The sequence below is a fragment of the Pan troglodytes genome, chromosome 18 (assembly GCF_028858775.2).
Source record: "Pan troglodytes isolate AG18354 chromosome 18, NHGRI_mPanTro3-v2.0_pri, whole genome shotgun sequence".
NCBI lineage: Eukaryota > Metazoa > Chordata > Mammalia > Primates > Hominidae > Pan > Pan troglodytes.
The window spans coordinates 2,040,001-2,056,478 of record NC_072416.2 but is presented as its reverse complement, the minus strand read 5'-3'; positions in this window follow the sequence as shown (position 1 = coordinate 2,056,478).

The following is a 16,478-nucleotide window of genomic DNA, read 5'->3' as shown; positions in this document are numbered from 1 at the left end:
TGTTGGGGATATTGTTCCTCTATTTGCTTGAGTTAATTTTCCAATTAGTGTACTCTTGCTTAGCTGCGCTCTGAGGGAATGAACAAAAGATTGGTAAACTCTGATGGAGAACACTGGTCAGGCAGGGCACATAGAATCCCTGGGGATGGTGGTTCCTGACAAATGGGGGAGGAGGACCTGAGCCAGGCTTGGGCTGGGCTGGAGGAACATGAAGATGGGATCTACTCACAACCCCCAAAACTGAGGGGTCCTGGTAACACATTATTTCACCCTCAGCCATGCAAATTCATTATTTTTATGGATAAAATAGCTTTAAAAAACTAATTTACATTGAAATGTTAAAATATTTATATAGAGATTAGAAATATTTATATAGAGATTATTGGGAATCCCCTCCTAAAGCCCAAACATAAAAACTACCAAAAAAAAAAAAATTCCGTGTAGGCTAAGATTGCAAATGACTGATGGAATGTAATTTAAATTAAACATGGAAAATATGTTTCCTTTTTAGTAAAGATCTAAATTCTATTCTTTTTAGGAGTCTTCAGAAATGAAATTCAACTATTAAAAAAAGTATAGAGAAGCCTTTAGAAAAGAAACTTTTCTTTTGCTGTATTATATATTAAAGAACTTTGATGAGAATAGTTCTAAACTGTTTAATAATCGATTCCACTGATGTTTCTAGGTATTGTGGGGAACACCTAGAAATTAAATCTTCATCTTTGGCAGATCAGAGGCCTATTATTTTTAGGTAAAACAATTAAAATCTGCTTTTAATAAATCACAAATTTTGCAAGTTAGCCATTAATAGTAAGTGCTTTTCAAAGTTTGGCCCAATACATGAAAAAGCCAGAAAAACATACCTGCATTAGTTTTGCCCATCACCTTCCTATGCTGGCCTCAGGAGATTTATTAACAGCATTCAATATTTTAGGTAGGCTGGATGTGGTGGCTCATGCATGTAATCCCAGCACTTTGGGAGGCTGAGGTGGGAGGATGGCTTGAGACCAGGAGTTCAAGACCAGCCTGGTCAACCTAGTGAGCCCCTCGGTCTCTCTGAAAAGAAAAAAAATTTAGGTATCCTGTGGCTACCTCCAAAAACAAACTCCAGAGGAACGGAATTTTTTTTTTATTTCATGTGTTGGGATAATGGCTTCTTTTGCAGTTACTTACGAAGAATTTAAGGGTCAGTAAAAATATTTTTTCATCCTTAATAACATGAATTCTCTAATTTGTGTGTGATATAATGCTAGATATTGTGCCAAAAGTGTTACATAGACATAATCCATGCCCATTTTCAAAGATAATACTAATATAGAGAATAAGAATCATTATTATTGTAGTAATTATTATTTTAGTAATAGTAGTAATAATCAAAACAATTACATCAAACACTTATTAAACCCTTATTATGTGATAGGTACTGTGTAAGCAATTTCCACATATTAGCTCCTTAAATGTGATCACTAACCCCATGAGGTAGGTAGCATTATGTCCATTTTATAGATGCAGAAACTGAGCTTTGAAGAGGGAAAGCAACTTGCCCAGGCCATGCAGGCAGTCATTGATAAGGGTGGGGAGCGAGAAGTTGAAGTCTGAGATGTAAGTTCACAGACACGAGTACACAAACACGTACAAGATACTCGTATGACATGTGGGGTTGCTTGAAATATGTAATTGACTTTCCCCAGCACAAGAAAGTGTTTGGACAGATTTCAAAGGGATCTAACATTTCCTCAGAGGACTGCCCTACGACATTTTTCCGTGTGTTTTTCTGCCTCTTGTCCTATACTTTTGGCATTTCTTCTGCTCTTAGAGGCAATGAGTCAACAGCATATTTTTAGCACCTCCTGTGTGCATGGAAGTGGCCCCTGACTCAATGGGAGTGCATAACTACCATGGGCCAAATCAGTCTGCTTTCCTGTTAGCCAGGGGATTATAGAAGAACACGCTCCCCTGATTCCAACAGAACTTGCTGCCACTCTGATGTCTTCATTGTAAGGCCTCTAAATGAATGTTCAAGAAATTCATGTTAAAGGCACGTGTCATATGTGTAACTTGTAAACATTTGTGTACTTGTCTCTGTGTCCTTACACCTCAGGCTTCAACTCTTGTTTTTACTTTTATCAATGACTACCTGTGTGCTGTGTGGCTTTGGACCAATTGCTCACCCCCTCTAAAGCTCAGTTTCTGCATCTGTAAAATGGATATAATGCCATATATACATAGATATAGATATACATACACCAATATATATACACACATATATATGTGTGTATATACATATATATATAATATACAAACTGAAATATATAGTTATATAAATATTTCAGTTTAAGTTTCAAAAATCACTGGAGGGTATTTTTATAATACCCTTCAGCAATTTTACCTACTGCCTTTGCACATTCTGGTGAATTTCTAAATGGAAGTCTGATAGAGGTTAATCTTTTAATGCATCATAAATAAAAAAGAAAATCACAGAATGATGTAGCTGGAGAAGACCCTGGGGATCTAATGTTTCATGAAAGATTAATGTCCTTGATCTGTTTGTAAGTGTTCTGGAAAAATCTTCCATGGTCAAATAAAACTTGGCAATGTTGGATTAAAATTAAATAGGTTTTTTTTTTCCTGCAGAACTTCATAGTCTTTAATATGCTAATATGTTTTGTGAATCTACAAGGAATGAAGTGTTTTAATACTTATTTTACCCAGATTCTCATTTTGGGACAGGCTGGTCAAGCTGAGTCAGCTAGTATATTCTCTAGATGGAGATGATGGCTGATGCCTTTTTGAGAGCAAGAGAGTCCCCAGGGGAAGCAAGGGTATATCAGTTGCTCCATTTCATGCCAAGGATCCTCAGTCTTTAGAGGCTCAGAGAAGGCTGAAAGGCTACTCTAGGCTATCAGGGCTACCATTCATTGTGACCCATGCTACAGAGAAGCTTTGAGCTCAGTGCAAATGAGTGACCAGCCCTTGAGAATCAGGAAAATTTATTTATTCCTGACCTAGTCCACTGAGGACATACAAGGAATGGGGCAGGGGAGTGTCACCAGGTATGGTTACAAGCTAGTCTGATTCTCTTTCATTAAGAAAACTGGTCCCTGTGAGTTTAGATTGGGAAGCACCAGGTTAAAAAATTTTTAGGCCAGGAGTGGTGGCCACCGTACTCCAGCCTGGGTGACAGAGTGAGAATCTGTCTTAAAAAAAAAAAAAAAGTTAAGTGATGTCTTCTGTTGAGGACCTCTCAGAACTTTTAATATGAAAGTGTGCATTGTGAAGAATGGGAGTAGAGTGTACAGGAGTTTTAAAAGCTACTTGGTCATGAAACTCTTGCTTTGTGAGGATTCGAGGGGCACTAACATTCTGAGGAAAATATTTTGGGAAACATTGATCTAATCCAAACTTCTCATTTTACCAGCAAACAACTGTGGGGCCCTCTAAGTTTCCTTTCTCCATCATTGTGACAAATTCATTGGAATTAATTCAATCAAACCTGGGGTCAGCTTTGAAGAGATTTATTTAGCAGGTAAATCTCTTTTGTACATTTTGAGGGAGTTCTGAGTTTCCACAGTCAAAAACCACAGATCAATTTAACCAACCTTTATGGAATATCACCTATGGCCCAAAGACCCTTTAGCTACAGTGATGGTCTACAAAAATATAAACTGTAATTCTTGCAATACAGGAGATTAGTAATAATGGTAAATATAATGATGATGACACCATGAATAGCTAACATTTATTGAATGCCTTTCTATTAGTCAGGCACTTTACTAAGTATTTTAATCCTCCCAACAATTTATGAGGTAGGGATTATAATAATTCCCATCTTATAGTGAGGACACTGAGGTTAGGAAATTATCCTAGCCTAAATGTTAAGTATAAGCATGAATAGAAAGGTGTTATCAGCCTATAAGACATTCCTTTATGAGTGATACAAAGTCCTATATAAATTCAGAGAAAAGAAAAGTGGTTTTAGAAATCCTTGATCAGTGAGTGTGAAGCATGTGGTGGCCCGGTTACTGTTTGGTTGCCCATCTGTCCTCTCTCTGGGGATCAGCACCCCCTTACTTTGGAAGAATTGTTCTCCTTTTCACTGTAAGGTTCTTTCTGGCTATGCGATGGGGCACATTGCCTCAAACTAGCCCTGTTCCAGTCTTTGAGAACCTTGAAATTGGAACCAAGGGAAGAGGATTGCCTCTTGAATGGTAATTCTCTAAAATCTAGTCTGAGGTGCTGGTGCCTAATCCCTGGGTCTGTGGAAGGAGCTGGGCTGTGAGAGGGGAGAATGATGTTGATGTCAAGAGAGAGGCAGGTGCTAGGAGCAGAGAGATGGAGGCCTGGAGGGTTTCTGGGCTTCTCTGAGGCTTAGGGTTTGGATCATTGTCTTCGTTACTGGAACAAAGGATTTACCATACCTGCTCTTCTGGGAATGAAACTGTCCTGCTTTGCAAAATAAAGTGTCATTAGAAAGAGATCTTAAAAACCCCACACCATAGACAGGTGCACAGATCCATAGAAGTGTTAAAGTTCTGTCTGTTGGATGCTAAGCCAAGACTCTTAAGTATGTTCCAAAGAGAAACTGGTGTGTGTAGGCTGTGCACTCCCAGGGAGATAAAAAGTTAGGAACTTTATGGGTTGGGCTTGGTGGTTCCCACCTGTAATCCCAGCACTGTGGGAGGCTAAAGTGGGCAGATTGATTGAGCTGAGGAGTTCGAGACCAGCCTAGGCAACATGGTGAAACCCCATGTCTACAAAAACTACAAAAATTAGCTGGGCGTGGTGGCATGTACCTGTAGGCGGGAGGATCGCTTGAGCCCAAGAGGGAGAGGGTGCAGTGAGCCATGATTGTGCCACTGCACTCCACCTGGGTGACAGGAACTTTCTGGGGAATGGGATCTTGGAGACTGAGCAGAGACTAGAGGAAAAAAAAAAAAACTACCTCCCCAACTGGCCACACTACTCTTTTAAAAAAAATGTTAATTGACAAATTAAAATTGTATGTATTTACGAGGTATAATGTGATGTTATGATATAGGTATACATTGTGGAATAATTAAATCCAGAGAATTAATAGATTCATCACCTCAAAACCTATCTTTTTTGTGGTGAGAACATTTGAAATTTATTGTCTTAGCAATTTTGAAATACACAATACTTCATTGTTAACTACAGTCACCATGCTGTGCTGTAGATCTCAACAAAATGTATTCTTCCTGTCTCAACTAAAACATTGTACTCTTCGACAACATTTCCCCATTCCTCTCACCCCCTCCAAAAACACCCATTCTTTATGTTGAAGAGAATGGCTAAAAAGTCCCAGCAGGTTTCAACTGACGGCTTCAGTGGTTGTCCCATCACACTTCAATGTTATTAATAGAAAGGGGAGGGGCAATACATAATTCGGACAGGCGGAAAGTACCATTGTAACCACTTTCCTGACTTCACAGAAAAAGTCCTCTTGTTTTCATCTGTCAAATGGGAACTGCATGAAAACCATTCTTCTTTTCTTCAGCCTCCAAAGAAAAAACAGATGCAAAGCCTTTTATCAATTGCAAAACAGTATACAATGTGTGTTATTACTCACAGTTGTCTTACTGTGACCAAACACTTTATAAGCCTGCGGCAAGTCAGCCTTACTCTCAGGAAGTGGACAATATTTGGGGAAGGAGAAGCAGCAGGATCTTTCAGGACAGTAGCCTTGGTGGGTCCAAAAATTCCTTGAGCGAAATGGGAGACAAAACTTTCTTCCTGCTTTGGGGTTTATCCTGTTAGTCTTTTCTCTCTTCACTCCTATTTTCTATGGAGAATTTCCTGGTTTTGGAGTTTGGGTGTGTTTTATGGAGAGGAGGGAGAACATCTTTAGCTCCAGCAGAATGAAAGGATACATGCAAAGGAACCTAGCACAGTATGTGGTACCCAGTTCCCCTTTAACTTGGCTTTATTCATTCACTCCTGGTAGGGCATTAATAAGGGATTTAGCCCCCTCCTATTGAAAACGATTAATTCAGGGAAGAGTTCAGACAGTGTGGACAGATACAGTGTAGGCCAAGCCTGTTTCTAAGGCAGGAGCTGGGTAGGGAGGGTGAGAAGGGCGAGAAGAATAGGGAAATACGTGTCGTCTGTGTTGCTGCTGTTGCAACCACCACAACAAACAAACAAGTGAAAAAAAAAAAAAAAAAGAATTGTCCATACCGGAAAGTGTGCTGTTTTGGAGGAGGCTGGGGAAAGTGTGGATGGCTCGAGTGGGTCCTGTTGGATTGAAGTCTGACAGTGGTGATTCCCTTCAACAAATGGTCGGGGTGGGAGGGTACACACACACACACACACACACACACACACACCCCACAGGCAGCGCCCAGCCTCCGATTTCAGCGCTGGCAGGAGATAACCATTCTTAGCTCGCCTTTCCAGGGTTATTTTTGGCTGAGGCTGTTCGCTGATGGCAAAAGTTTTCAGCCCCCTCCCAAATCCCTCCCCGTGCTTGTTCTAAAGAGAAACTGGTGCGTGTAGGCTGCACACTCCCGGGGAGACAGGGAGACGGGCCTGGCGCCGGAGAGGAACCCGGACTCTGCCCAAAGTCTCGCCACCCGCCGGCTGTTTTCTGGCGGCGGGTGTGCCCCGGAGTGCGGCGATCGCACGTGAAGGCTGGGGCCAGGCGCGGGTGCAGGCGTCACCGTGGTCGGGCTAGCAGGCCCTGGAATCAGGCTTTTGGGACACCCCGAAAGTGAGTCCAACTTGGGGAGAAACTGAGGGCACCTCGGGCGGTCTGGCAGCGAAGAAGGTGGGCGGGAGAAAACTTTACAGGAAGGCAGAAGCAATCTCCGCCGAGGGAGTCAGCGAGCGGCCGCGTGGAGAGGAGGGGCGGGCGGTCCCCAGGCGGGCGGGCGCAGGGCGTCAACCTGCCGGAGAAGGGGCCCGGGCGCGAGGCGGAGTCCCAGCACGCGGCCAGGCTGGCGGAGGCCCCCGGCAGGCTGCAGATTCCCTCCGGCCCCGGGAGCCGCAGCAGGACCGGCCAGGAGGCGCCACGGAGGGGAGCCCCATCCCGGTGCTGACAGTGCCCACCGCGCCCTACGAGGACCGGAGGCCGGCCGGCGGCGGGGGTCGGCGGCGACCTACTGGCCTCTTCGAGGGCCAGCGCAACTACCTGCCCAAATTCATCCAGAGCGTGCTATCGTCCATTGACCTGCGCGACCGTCGGGGCTGCACCACTGTGGTGGGCAGCGACGGCAGGTACTTTAGCAGGACGGCCATCGAGATCGTGGTGCAGATGGCCACGGCCAACGGGGTGAGTGTCCGGATGCCACTCGCTTCCCGCCGCGCCGCCGCCATGCCCTCTCCTAGCCCTTGTCCCCCTGCTGCCTCCGGGCCCAGCTGGGAGGCCCCTGCCCGGCCCCGGCTTTGCTTCCTCACTCCCGCGTCCTCACCCTCCAGCGCCCCACTCCCGCCGCGCTCGCAGCCTCCCTGGCGCACCCCGGACACTCGGTTCTATTAGTACCCACCGCCCCCAAAAGCCTTGAGGGGTGTCCGTCGTTCCTGGAGCCACTCCGGGCACCCTGGACTCTTCTCCGACTCTGCACACATCCCGCACCTGCTCATTTTTCTTTCGGACATTCTCTTACCCGGCCCTGTAGATTCCAAGGCAGCTCCCAGTTTTCCATATTGTTCCCAACGCGTTCACTGCCCACAGTCCCCACACAAACTTCTTTCCCAGGCTCACAACATAGTCCCTCTGCCCCGTGCCCTTTTTGCAATAATCTGCCAGTCCCCTAAGTCTTAGCTCTGCCTATTTAACAGTAGTGGTGTCTCAGAACACACAGACACACACACACACACACACACGATCCCTGACATATTTGGCAAGAGTAGGCCCTGAAGGTTTTTAATATTTTGGTTCTTTAACCCAGTGGAATTACTGAATGATTTATTTAATTAGGGTAGGGATGGAGTGGATCCATTTGTTTGATGCTAAACAGCCTGAGCTCACAGTTCCCAGGGGGCATATCTCTAAATGGTCTGAAATGAGATTTGCAGTGGTTTTCTTAATGCAATTCCCAACTTCTCTCCAAATGCCTTTTGACATTTGACAACATTTCATGCCTCTTCCCCTTTCGCTTTTCATCCTTGTTTTCTCTCCCTTCTCCCACGACCTCGGTAGTCTTCTGCAATCCAGATTCTCAGACTTCGGGTTTTTCTCCCTCTGCCCCTTTCCTCTCTGTCCTATAACTAGAAGCACCTTTTAGCCTAGACCCGTATCCCAGTTTCCTCTTTCCCAGGTCCAGCAGCATCTCAAGGACATCTACAAGAGGGATACCTAACTTCAGGGGTCTCTGAATGATATGTGGGAAACATCATCTAAAAAAGTAATTTTATCCTTATTCATACAACCAGACCCACACTCATAGAACTTTTCTTTAAGGGGAGTGTCTTGCAGATGTATAAATGAGTGTTAACATCTTTAAAAGCAAAACTGAACATTTCCCTGGCATTTGTATTCCCTCCTTCCTTCCCAACCCTTTCCTTTTCATTTTCTCATTTATTATTAAAAACATTTTTAAAGGATCTCCATGCTTCATATTTATCTACTATAATTCCTCCTTCTCGGTGTTGCAGGGATGGGGAAAGAGGATTTTTTAAAAAACACAATAAAAAGCAATTGGGAGAAACAGGGCCAGTGGTGTTGGGGTGGGTAGTGGAATTGTGATTTTTGACTCCAGTAGACAATGATGCTGGATATATGGGGTTTGATTTCTCTCTGGCTCCTCACTTGAGATTGATGAAGTTTGGCTAGAATCAGGGAGTTGAAGAGAGGTTGACAAATGGTCTTTCACTCTTCTCTGACAGGCTGTTCCTGTGGAGTGATGGAGAATAATGAGCCTTGGGAGAGCTATGGGAGCTCTCATACTCCTTCCCGAGCCAATTTTTTAGGGAGTGAGAGAAACATGGCCTGTCCAATACTTGTTGTGGGTCAGGATATTTTTGAAGCTACGGTTGTTGATTTGCATGGGAAAATATTATGTCTTATTATTTCTTGTCCCACTTTACCATAAGGGCTCCTCAGCTTCTTACTTCAATGAGTCTTCCATGACAAACACACTTTATTAACTCTAAGAGTGGGATTTATTTTAACAGATACTTAGCATAGGTCAATATATGCTTAAAATAGAATCAAATTAAACCTACTAGCTGTTATAAAGGACAGATGACAAAATCCACATAGCAGCATCGACTCTTAAATAATCTGAAAGTACTACTTCTAAGAGGGGCAGGCATGGGTGAAGGGAATGGTGGACATGTTTCAGAATTTCAAATGCCAACTTCAACCAATCGTTTCCTCATTTTGTTCACCTTCTTGGGGGCTTATGATAAAGTGAGGTGAATAGCCATAAGGCTGGCTTCAGGAGAAAGGTGGTCTAAAAGAACTGGATAATTATAAGCAAAATTGGTCTCGAATGATTGAAAATTGATGAGAATGTGCTTGTCTCCTGATTTGGCATCCTGAGTTAGACTCAGGAATACTGAACATGGATCCCAAAGGCTTTGGTCTTTTTTGATATCCTATTGGATAATCATAAGCAGGCTAGAAAAATAGGAAACTAGAATTTATTCTTTTTGAACTGACAAATCTGACCAGTGGGCTGCATTCTCTATATCTGAAAAATCTTGGTTTTGATTGAAAAAGTTAATTTTACAAAGCAATTTTCTTTTTTTAAATTAAATTTCATGAGACAGGGTCTCACTTTGTTGCCCAGGCTGGAGTGCAATGGTACAGTCTTGGTTCACTGTAGCCTTGACCTCCCCAGATTCAGGTGATCTTCCCACCTCAGCCTCCTGAGTAGCTGGGGCTATAGGGGCACGCCACTACACGCAGCTGATTTTTGTGTTTTTACTACTCATAGGGTTTCTCTGTGTTGCCCAGTCTAGTCTCAAACTCCTGATCTCAAGAGATCTGTCTGCCTTGGCCTCCTAAAGTGTCATGAACCACCATGCCCAGCCTACAAAGCAATGTTCTAGGAAAAACTACAGTTACTCTTTGATTATGTAATTGCTGGAGAAGAAAAGCATGGCATTTCTAAAATGATGAACTATATTACTTATATTTTAATATCTCATAAAGTTTGAAATAGACATTTCAAACATAAACATGTATAAAAATTTTTATAAATTAAAAATATAAAATCAAAAACATTTTACAATCATTTATTATAAAATTATTATAGAATCAAAAACATTATAAATTTAAACAACTTTTTAAAAAATTTATTTTGGGATTTCCCATGGAGTGATGGAGAATAATGAGCCTTGGGAGAGCTATGGCAGCTCTCATACTCCTTCCTGGGCCAACTATTTTAGGAAATGGGAGAAATATACCCTGTTCAATATTTCTTGTGGGTCAGGATATTTTTGAAGCTATAGTTGTTGATTTGCTTCAAACTTTAAAAAAATTATTATAAAATTATGGGATGTAAAAAAATTTATTATAAAACTTTGAAATTTTCAAACTTTCAGAAAAGCAGAGAGATGAGATTAATGGCACTCACAGGCAAGCATAGAACATAGATTGTAAACATTTTGCTATATTAGTGTCATGACTATTTTTTGCTTGTGTTTGAAAGTATATTAAAGAAAATGATATTTTACCCCTAAATTCTTTAGTACAGATTTCTAAAAAAATAAGAACATTTTCCTGTATAGTTACAAAATCATCGTTTCAAACAAAATAAAAAATGGCTTTTTTATATCATTTATTACCCAGTCCACATTCAGATTTCCTCAATTGTTATGAAATGTCCTTTTATTTTTTGAGACAAAGTCTTGCTCTTTCACACAGCCTGAAGTGCAGTGAAGCAATCATAGCTCATTGCAGCCTCAAACTCCTGAGCTCAAGTGATCTTCCTGCCTCAGCTTGCTGAGTAGCTAGGACTATAGGTGCACACCACCATGCCCAGATAATTTATTGTTTTTGTAGAGATGGAGGTCTTACTACGTTGCCCAGGCTGGTCTCAAACTCCTGGCCTCAAGTGATCCTTCCAGCTTGGTCTCCCTGAAATATCTTTTGTGGCTGGTTTGTTCAAATTAGTTTCTTCTAATCAAGGGACACACATTGCATTTGATTATTTAGCTCAAGACTTTTTTAACCTGGAAAATACCCATACTCTTTGTTTATGTATTTATTTAGTGAAATTGACTTGTTGAAAAACTAGTCAGTTGTCCTGTAGAATATTTCCCCTTCTGGAATTTCCTGGTTGCTGTTTATGGTGTCATTTAACTTTTCACTCTGTTGTTTCCTGGTTAACTGGAAGTTAGTTCTAAAGGCTTTTAGGCCTGCTATAACAAAATACCAAAAACTGGATGACTTATAAAGAACAGAAATTTATTTCTCACAGTTCTAGAGGCTAGCAAGTTTAAGATCAAGGAGCATGTGGTTTTGATATCTGGTTAGGACCACCTTTCTGGTTCATAGATTGGCCTTCTTGCTGGGCCCTCACATAGTGGGAGAGACTAGCCAGCTCTCTGGGGCCTCTTTTATAAGGGCACTAATTCCAATCATGAAGCCTCTGTCCTTATGATCTAATGACCCCCTAAAGGCCCCACCTTTTAATACCAGCACCTTTGGGGTTAGGATGTCAACATATTAATTTTGGGAAGACATACACGTTCAGCCCATTGCAAGGTTTAGTTAGATTCAGGTTCAACTTCTTTTTTTAAAGACTATTTCATAGGCAATAATGTGTATTCACATCCCATCATTAGTGACGGTGAGATGATCGCAAGGTTAGGGTGATCACTGCCTATCTCCTCTGCTATATTCCCCCTTGGGTCAAGCCAGTAGTCTGTGACGTGAACTTTGTACCATGTGTATATTCAGTTATATTCTGTATCAATAGTTACTTGATCGTTTTAGCATTTATTAATGATCCTTGCTTGAGTTGATTATTTCATAAGGGGTTTCAAAATGGTGAATTTCTAATTCTCTAATTCTATCTACATGTTTTAGCTGGCATTTTTCTATAAGCAGACCATTTTCTTCACAACTGGGTTATTTGGCTACCCTGAAACATAGTTCCTTCCGGGAAGGCAGAACATATGTTTATTTCTGTCTTTTAAAAATTACTGGTGTTTGGAGTGAAGATTAGGTGAGTTAACTACCTCCACAGGTGACAAATGAATTTTGTTTTGTCTCACTTTTGCTTTTTTGAATATCACTGTGGCTGCTTGGATTTTTATATTTAATTTGAATGGATTAGGGAATAAATGAGAAGATAGGTTTTATCTGTTTCTGTAGTTTTTATGTGGCTGTGTGAACTTACTTTTAAAAATTCCCAGAAATATTTTAATTCCCCTTTAAAGTCATAAACTATGTCATACTATAAAGCAAAAGAAAAACCAATCATGTGAAGAGTAAATAGTATCGTTTAAACGAATTGTGGTTAAGCTTAGTTTGTAACTAATTAGTTTTTTTATTTTCTTTCTACTTTTATCTGCTTCAGAGCCTCTTCAGTGGTTTAGATCTTCTATGTGTCAAATTATTCTAATCTCTTAAAAAGTTTAAGAGCTAAAATACAACACAATGACTACAAGAATGCCTTTGTCCTTTTCTGGGTAGGTACACCTAAGGCAACTTCTTTTTCTCTTCTTTGTTCTCTTCTTTCTTATTCTTAAATCATCTTCAATATTGGACAGATGACAGCACTATGCCTGCCTCAAGATGTTTCTGACTTTCTCTTTTTCTTTTTCTTTTTTTTTTTTTTTGAGATGGAGTCTTGCTCTGTCACCCAGGCTAGAGTGCAGTGGCACAATCTTGGCTCACTACAACTTCTGCCTCCTGGGTTCCAGTGATTCTCCCAACTCAGCCTCCTGAGTAGCTGTGGTTACAGGCATGCACCACCATGCCTAGCTAATTTTTTGTATTTTTACTAGAGACGGGGTTTCACCATGTCGGCCAGGCTGGTCTTGAACTCCTGACCTCAAGGGATCTGCCTGCCTTGGCCTCCCAAAGTGCTGGGATTACACGTGTGAGCCACTGCGCCCGGCCGTTTCTGACTTTTTCTAAAGTCTTCTTTCTCTGGAGATGACATTATATAATAGCACTGTTCAATAGAAGTTTCTTTGATGATGGAACTGTTCTATAATCTGCATTGTCCCAGCCACTAGCCATATGTGACTACTGTAACACTTGAAATGTGGCTAGAGCAACTGAAGAACTGAATTTTGCATTTTACTGAATTTTAATTAATTAAAATAGAAATGCAAATAACCATAAGTGGTTAGTAGCTACCATACTGGACAGCAAAGATCTATAATTCAGCATTTAAAATCGATTTTGTTTTGTTTTCAAAAATGGAGTCAGACTGTTACAACCCAAAAGAACTGTAGGTTAAATTAAGGTAAATCACCAAATACTACATACACATTTGGGAAATCCAAACCAGAGTTTTTCATGTGATAACTACACCCTCTTTTGACTTTAGCCTTGGAGGTAATGGAGTATGGCAGAAAAAACCCTGTATCAGCAGCTGGAAGACTCACCTTCTTTTCCTAGCTCTGCCATATATTGACCAAAAGAGTCAAAGTCCATTCAGATGGTTGAGGGGCCTTGGAATTTTGTTTTTGGTTTTCACATACAAGTTGGAGGGCAGATGCGTTAGCCTCTTGAAATACCCAGAAACCACTTGTTTCCTCATCTAAAAATCAGGTATGACAGGATCATTTAATTATCCTGGAAATCAGATGAAGCACTGCATATGAAAGCACTTTGTAACATCGATAGCACTGGGAAATGTAAAGACCTTTTACTGAAATATAAAGGTGTATGGTCAACTGAATATATCTTAGATAGTAATGATTTGACTGTATATATTGAATATAACCTGTAGTGGGCCCCTTGGTAAACAGCTTACAGTTTTGTTGCAAGTTTTAGCCAAGAGAAAATTTACTTGTTGACTAGTCATGCCCTTTATTGGCCACATGATGAGCAGCAAAGATATTAACACACAGTGCACCTTGCAAAATTCAAGAATGTCTCAGTGTCTTGTGAACTAGGAAGCTGAAATGCAGTGGTATGCAGAAGGCTGGCTCAGTAGAAGCCTTGGGAGTGTCCTCCAGATAGATGTTTGTGCAGGTTGTATTTGATTCCAGTTGGCCATGAAAAGCTGGTTGCTCTAAAGAATGAGAATATACTTGGTTTTGCATTTACTAGAACTATCTGGGGAACAAATCTTGGGGTGGAAGAAAGGAGGGAGGGAGGGAAATCTGTGCTTCAATACCTAGGGCTTCTTTCCTGGAATGGATCTGAGAATCTGGGATTGGGTGGCTAATATCTCATCTCTAGAAGGGAGAAAGAACTGGGTGATGATGGCTTTGTATTTTCTATTGGAGTTCACTACAGAATAGGTGAATGGAATGGGCTGCTATGAACCAGACATTAGGGAGGACAGGTTTGTGATACATTAGAAAACTTGAATGAGCCCTTCTATGATTCTCTCTTCCCTCTTTCTGCTTCCCATTCTTAATCACCATCCGCAGGTTGTGGAATTAGCAAATCTATTATGTGAGCAATAGCAAACTTACAGGAGCCCTTGGCTCCATCTATCTCCCTGTTTGTGTCAGTTCCTTCTGGATGCTTTTAGTCTGTGGTCTTCATTCACTGTTTTTATGGGGAAGTAAAAGGAGTGGGACAGATTATGAGAACAGCTGGGTCCTCCCAGTTGCTGGGGTGGTTATTTTAAGCTTTGTTTAATGTGTCCAGAGACCCAGATGGCATTTTTAACTAAGCTGCTTTATTAAGTCTTGTGATAAATCATCGTGATGTTTATTGAAAAGGTAGACGCACATCAGCAACATTATGGGTGAAACTTGCTCTAAAAATTTTCTATAAAACATCTGTTCTCTTTGAGCCTTTTGTGAACTCTGGAAGTTTGCTAGTTTCTATACAGACTTGAGGACAAGAAGTTGGAACCCACTTTTGGAGATGTCCAAGCATAGGTATTGGAATCATTAATCCTAACCCTCTCAGTTTTAAGGCCCCGGATACCCTTCTGTTAGACAACAGTAACATGAGCAAGCACTGTAATAACCTTTAAACAAGATGATTTGGAAATAATGGACAAGAAAAATTAGTATAAATTGTTTGGGGATTTTAAAATTAAAGATAAAAAGCTAGGGCTTCAATGACCTGTGCCAGCCTATAGCCTTAAGAGTCAATTTGCAAACACTCAAGATTTGGCCAATATGCCTCTACTACTTCTACTTAACACAGTCAAAGGGAAATTTTTAGATTCTTTCATCTGATTTGACTCTCTTAGTTACGAATAAGAGGATACCTAGAATATATATGTGACTTGTTAAAATGAAAATCCACCTTCTCTGAGTCTTCAAATATCTTTCATATCTTACATGTTTAGTCACATCAACTTTTGAAGTCATGTCCGTAGTTGTATGAAAAGAAAAATTTCAGGAACATTCAACCTCAAAAGTTCTTTTTCTTAGTCTGAAGTCGTAGAAGCATTTGACTTTTACTTTCTCTTTTTAAGTTTGTACTAGTAGGTATTTTGTATAAATATAATATTTAATTATTGCCTTTGTATTCTTTTTCTCTAGTAAACATCCTGGTTTTTAGCTATCAATATGTAGTTTTACATTTAGGGATTTCTAATGGAAAGAGAAAGGAATCTGAAATCAGAGGACAAGAGTTTATTCTGCTTGACCAAACGCATACAAAATACTGGAAGGAGAGTTTTACAACAAATATTTAATATCTATGACATGTAAAACGTTTTTTGAAATCAAGAAAATTCAAACAATTCAATACAAATATCATCAATAATAACACATGAACAGGTGGCCAACCTTATTAATAACCAGAGAAATATAAATTAAAACAATCCATCAACTTGTAAAAAAGATGAAATTACCCAGAGTTGGTGTAGGTGATGGAAAATTGTCATGTTTGTATACTGTTCATAGAAGTTAAATTGACATAACTTTTTGGTCAGGCAATTTGGAAGTATATATCTAAATTAATAGAGTAGTTTTCTAATAACCTGGGAATCTCTTAATCTAAGAATCTTTGCTGTAGATTTTTCTAGAACAAATGCACAAACATCTGTGTACAAGGGTACTCACTGCAGCATTTTGCTAAGGAAAAACTCAGAAAAAATCTATATGTTCAACAGAGAACAGGTACATAATTTATGACACAACTACACAATATACACCACTAAAATAAAGGATATAAATTTATATGTAGTATGAAAAACATGTGAATGATAGCTTGTTGGTGAAAAACAGCAATGACTGGAATATTGTGTGTAACGTAATCCTGCTTTTCTGTATATAATGTAGGCATAGAAAATAGGATTGAAAGGACATACTCTAGTCAACAGTGTATATAGCTTGGGTGGAGGGGGTGTATAATGGGGAAGGAGAGTCCCTTTTCCTATCTATTCCATATACATCTCTGGATTTAAAAGATCATA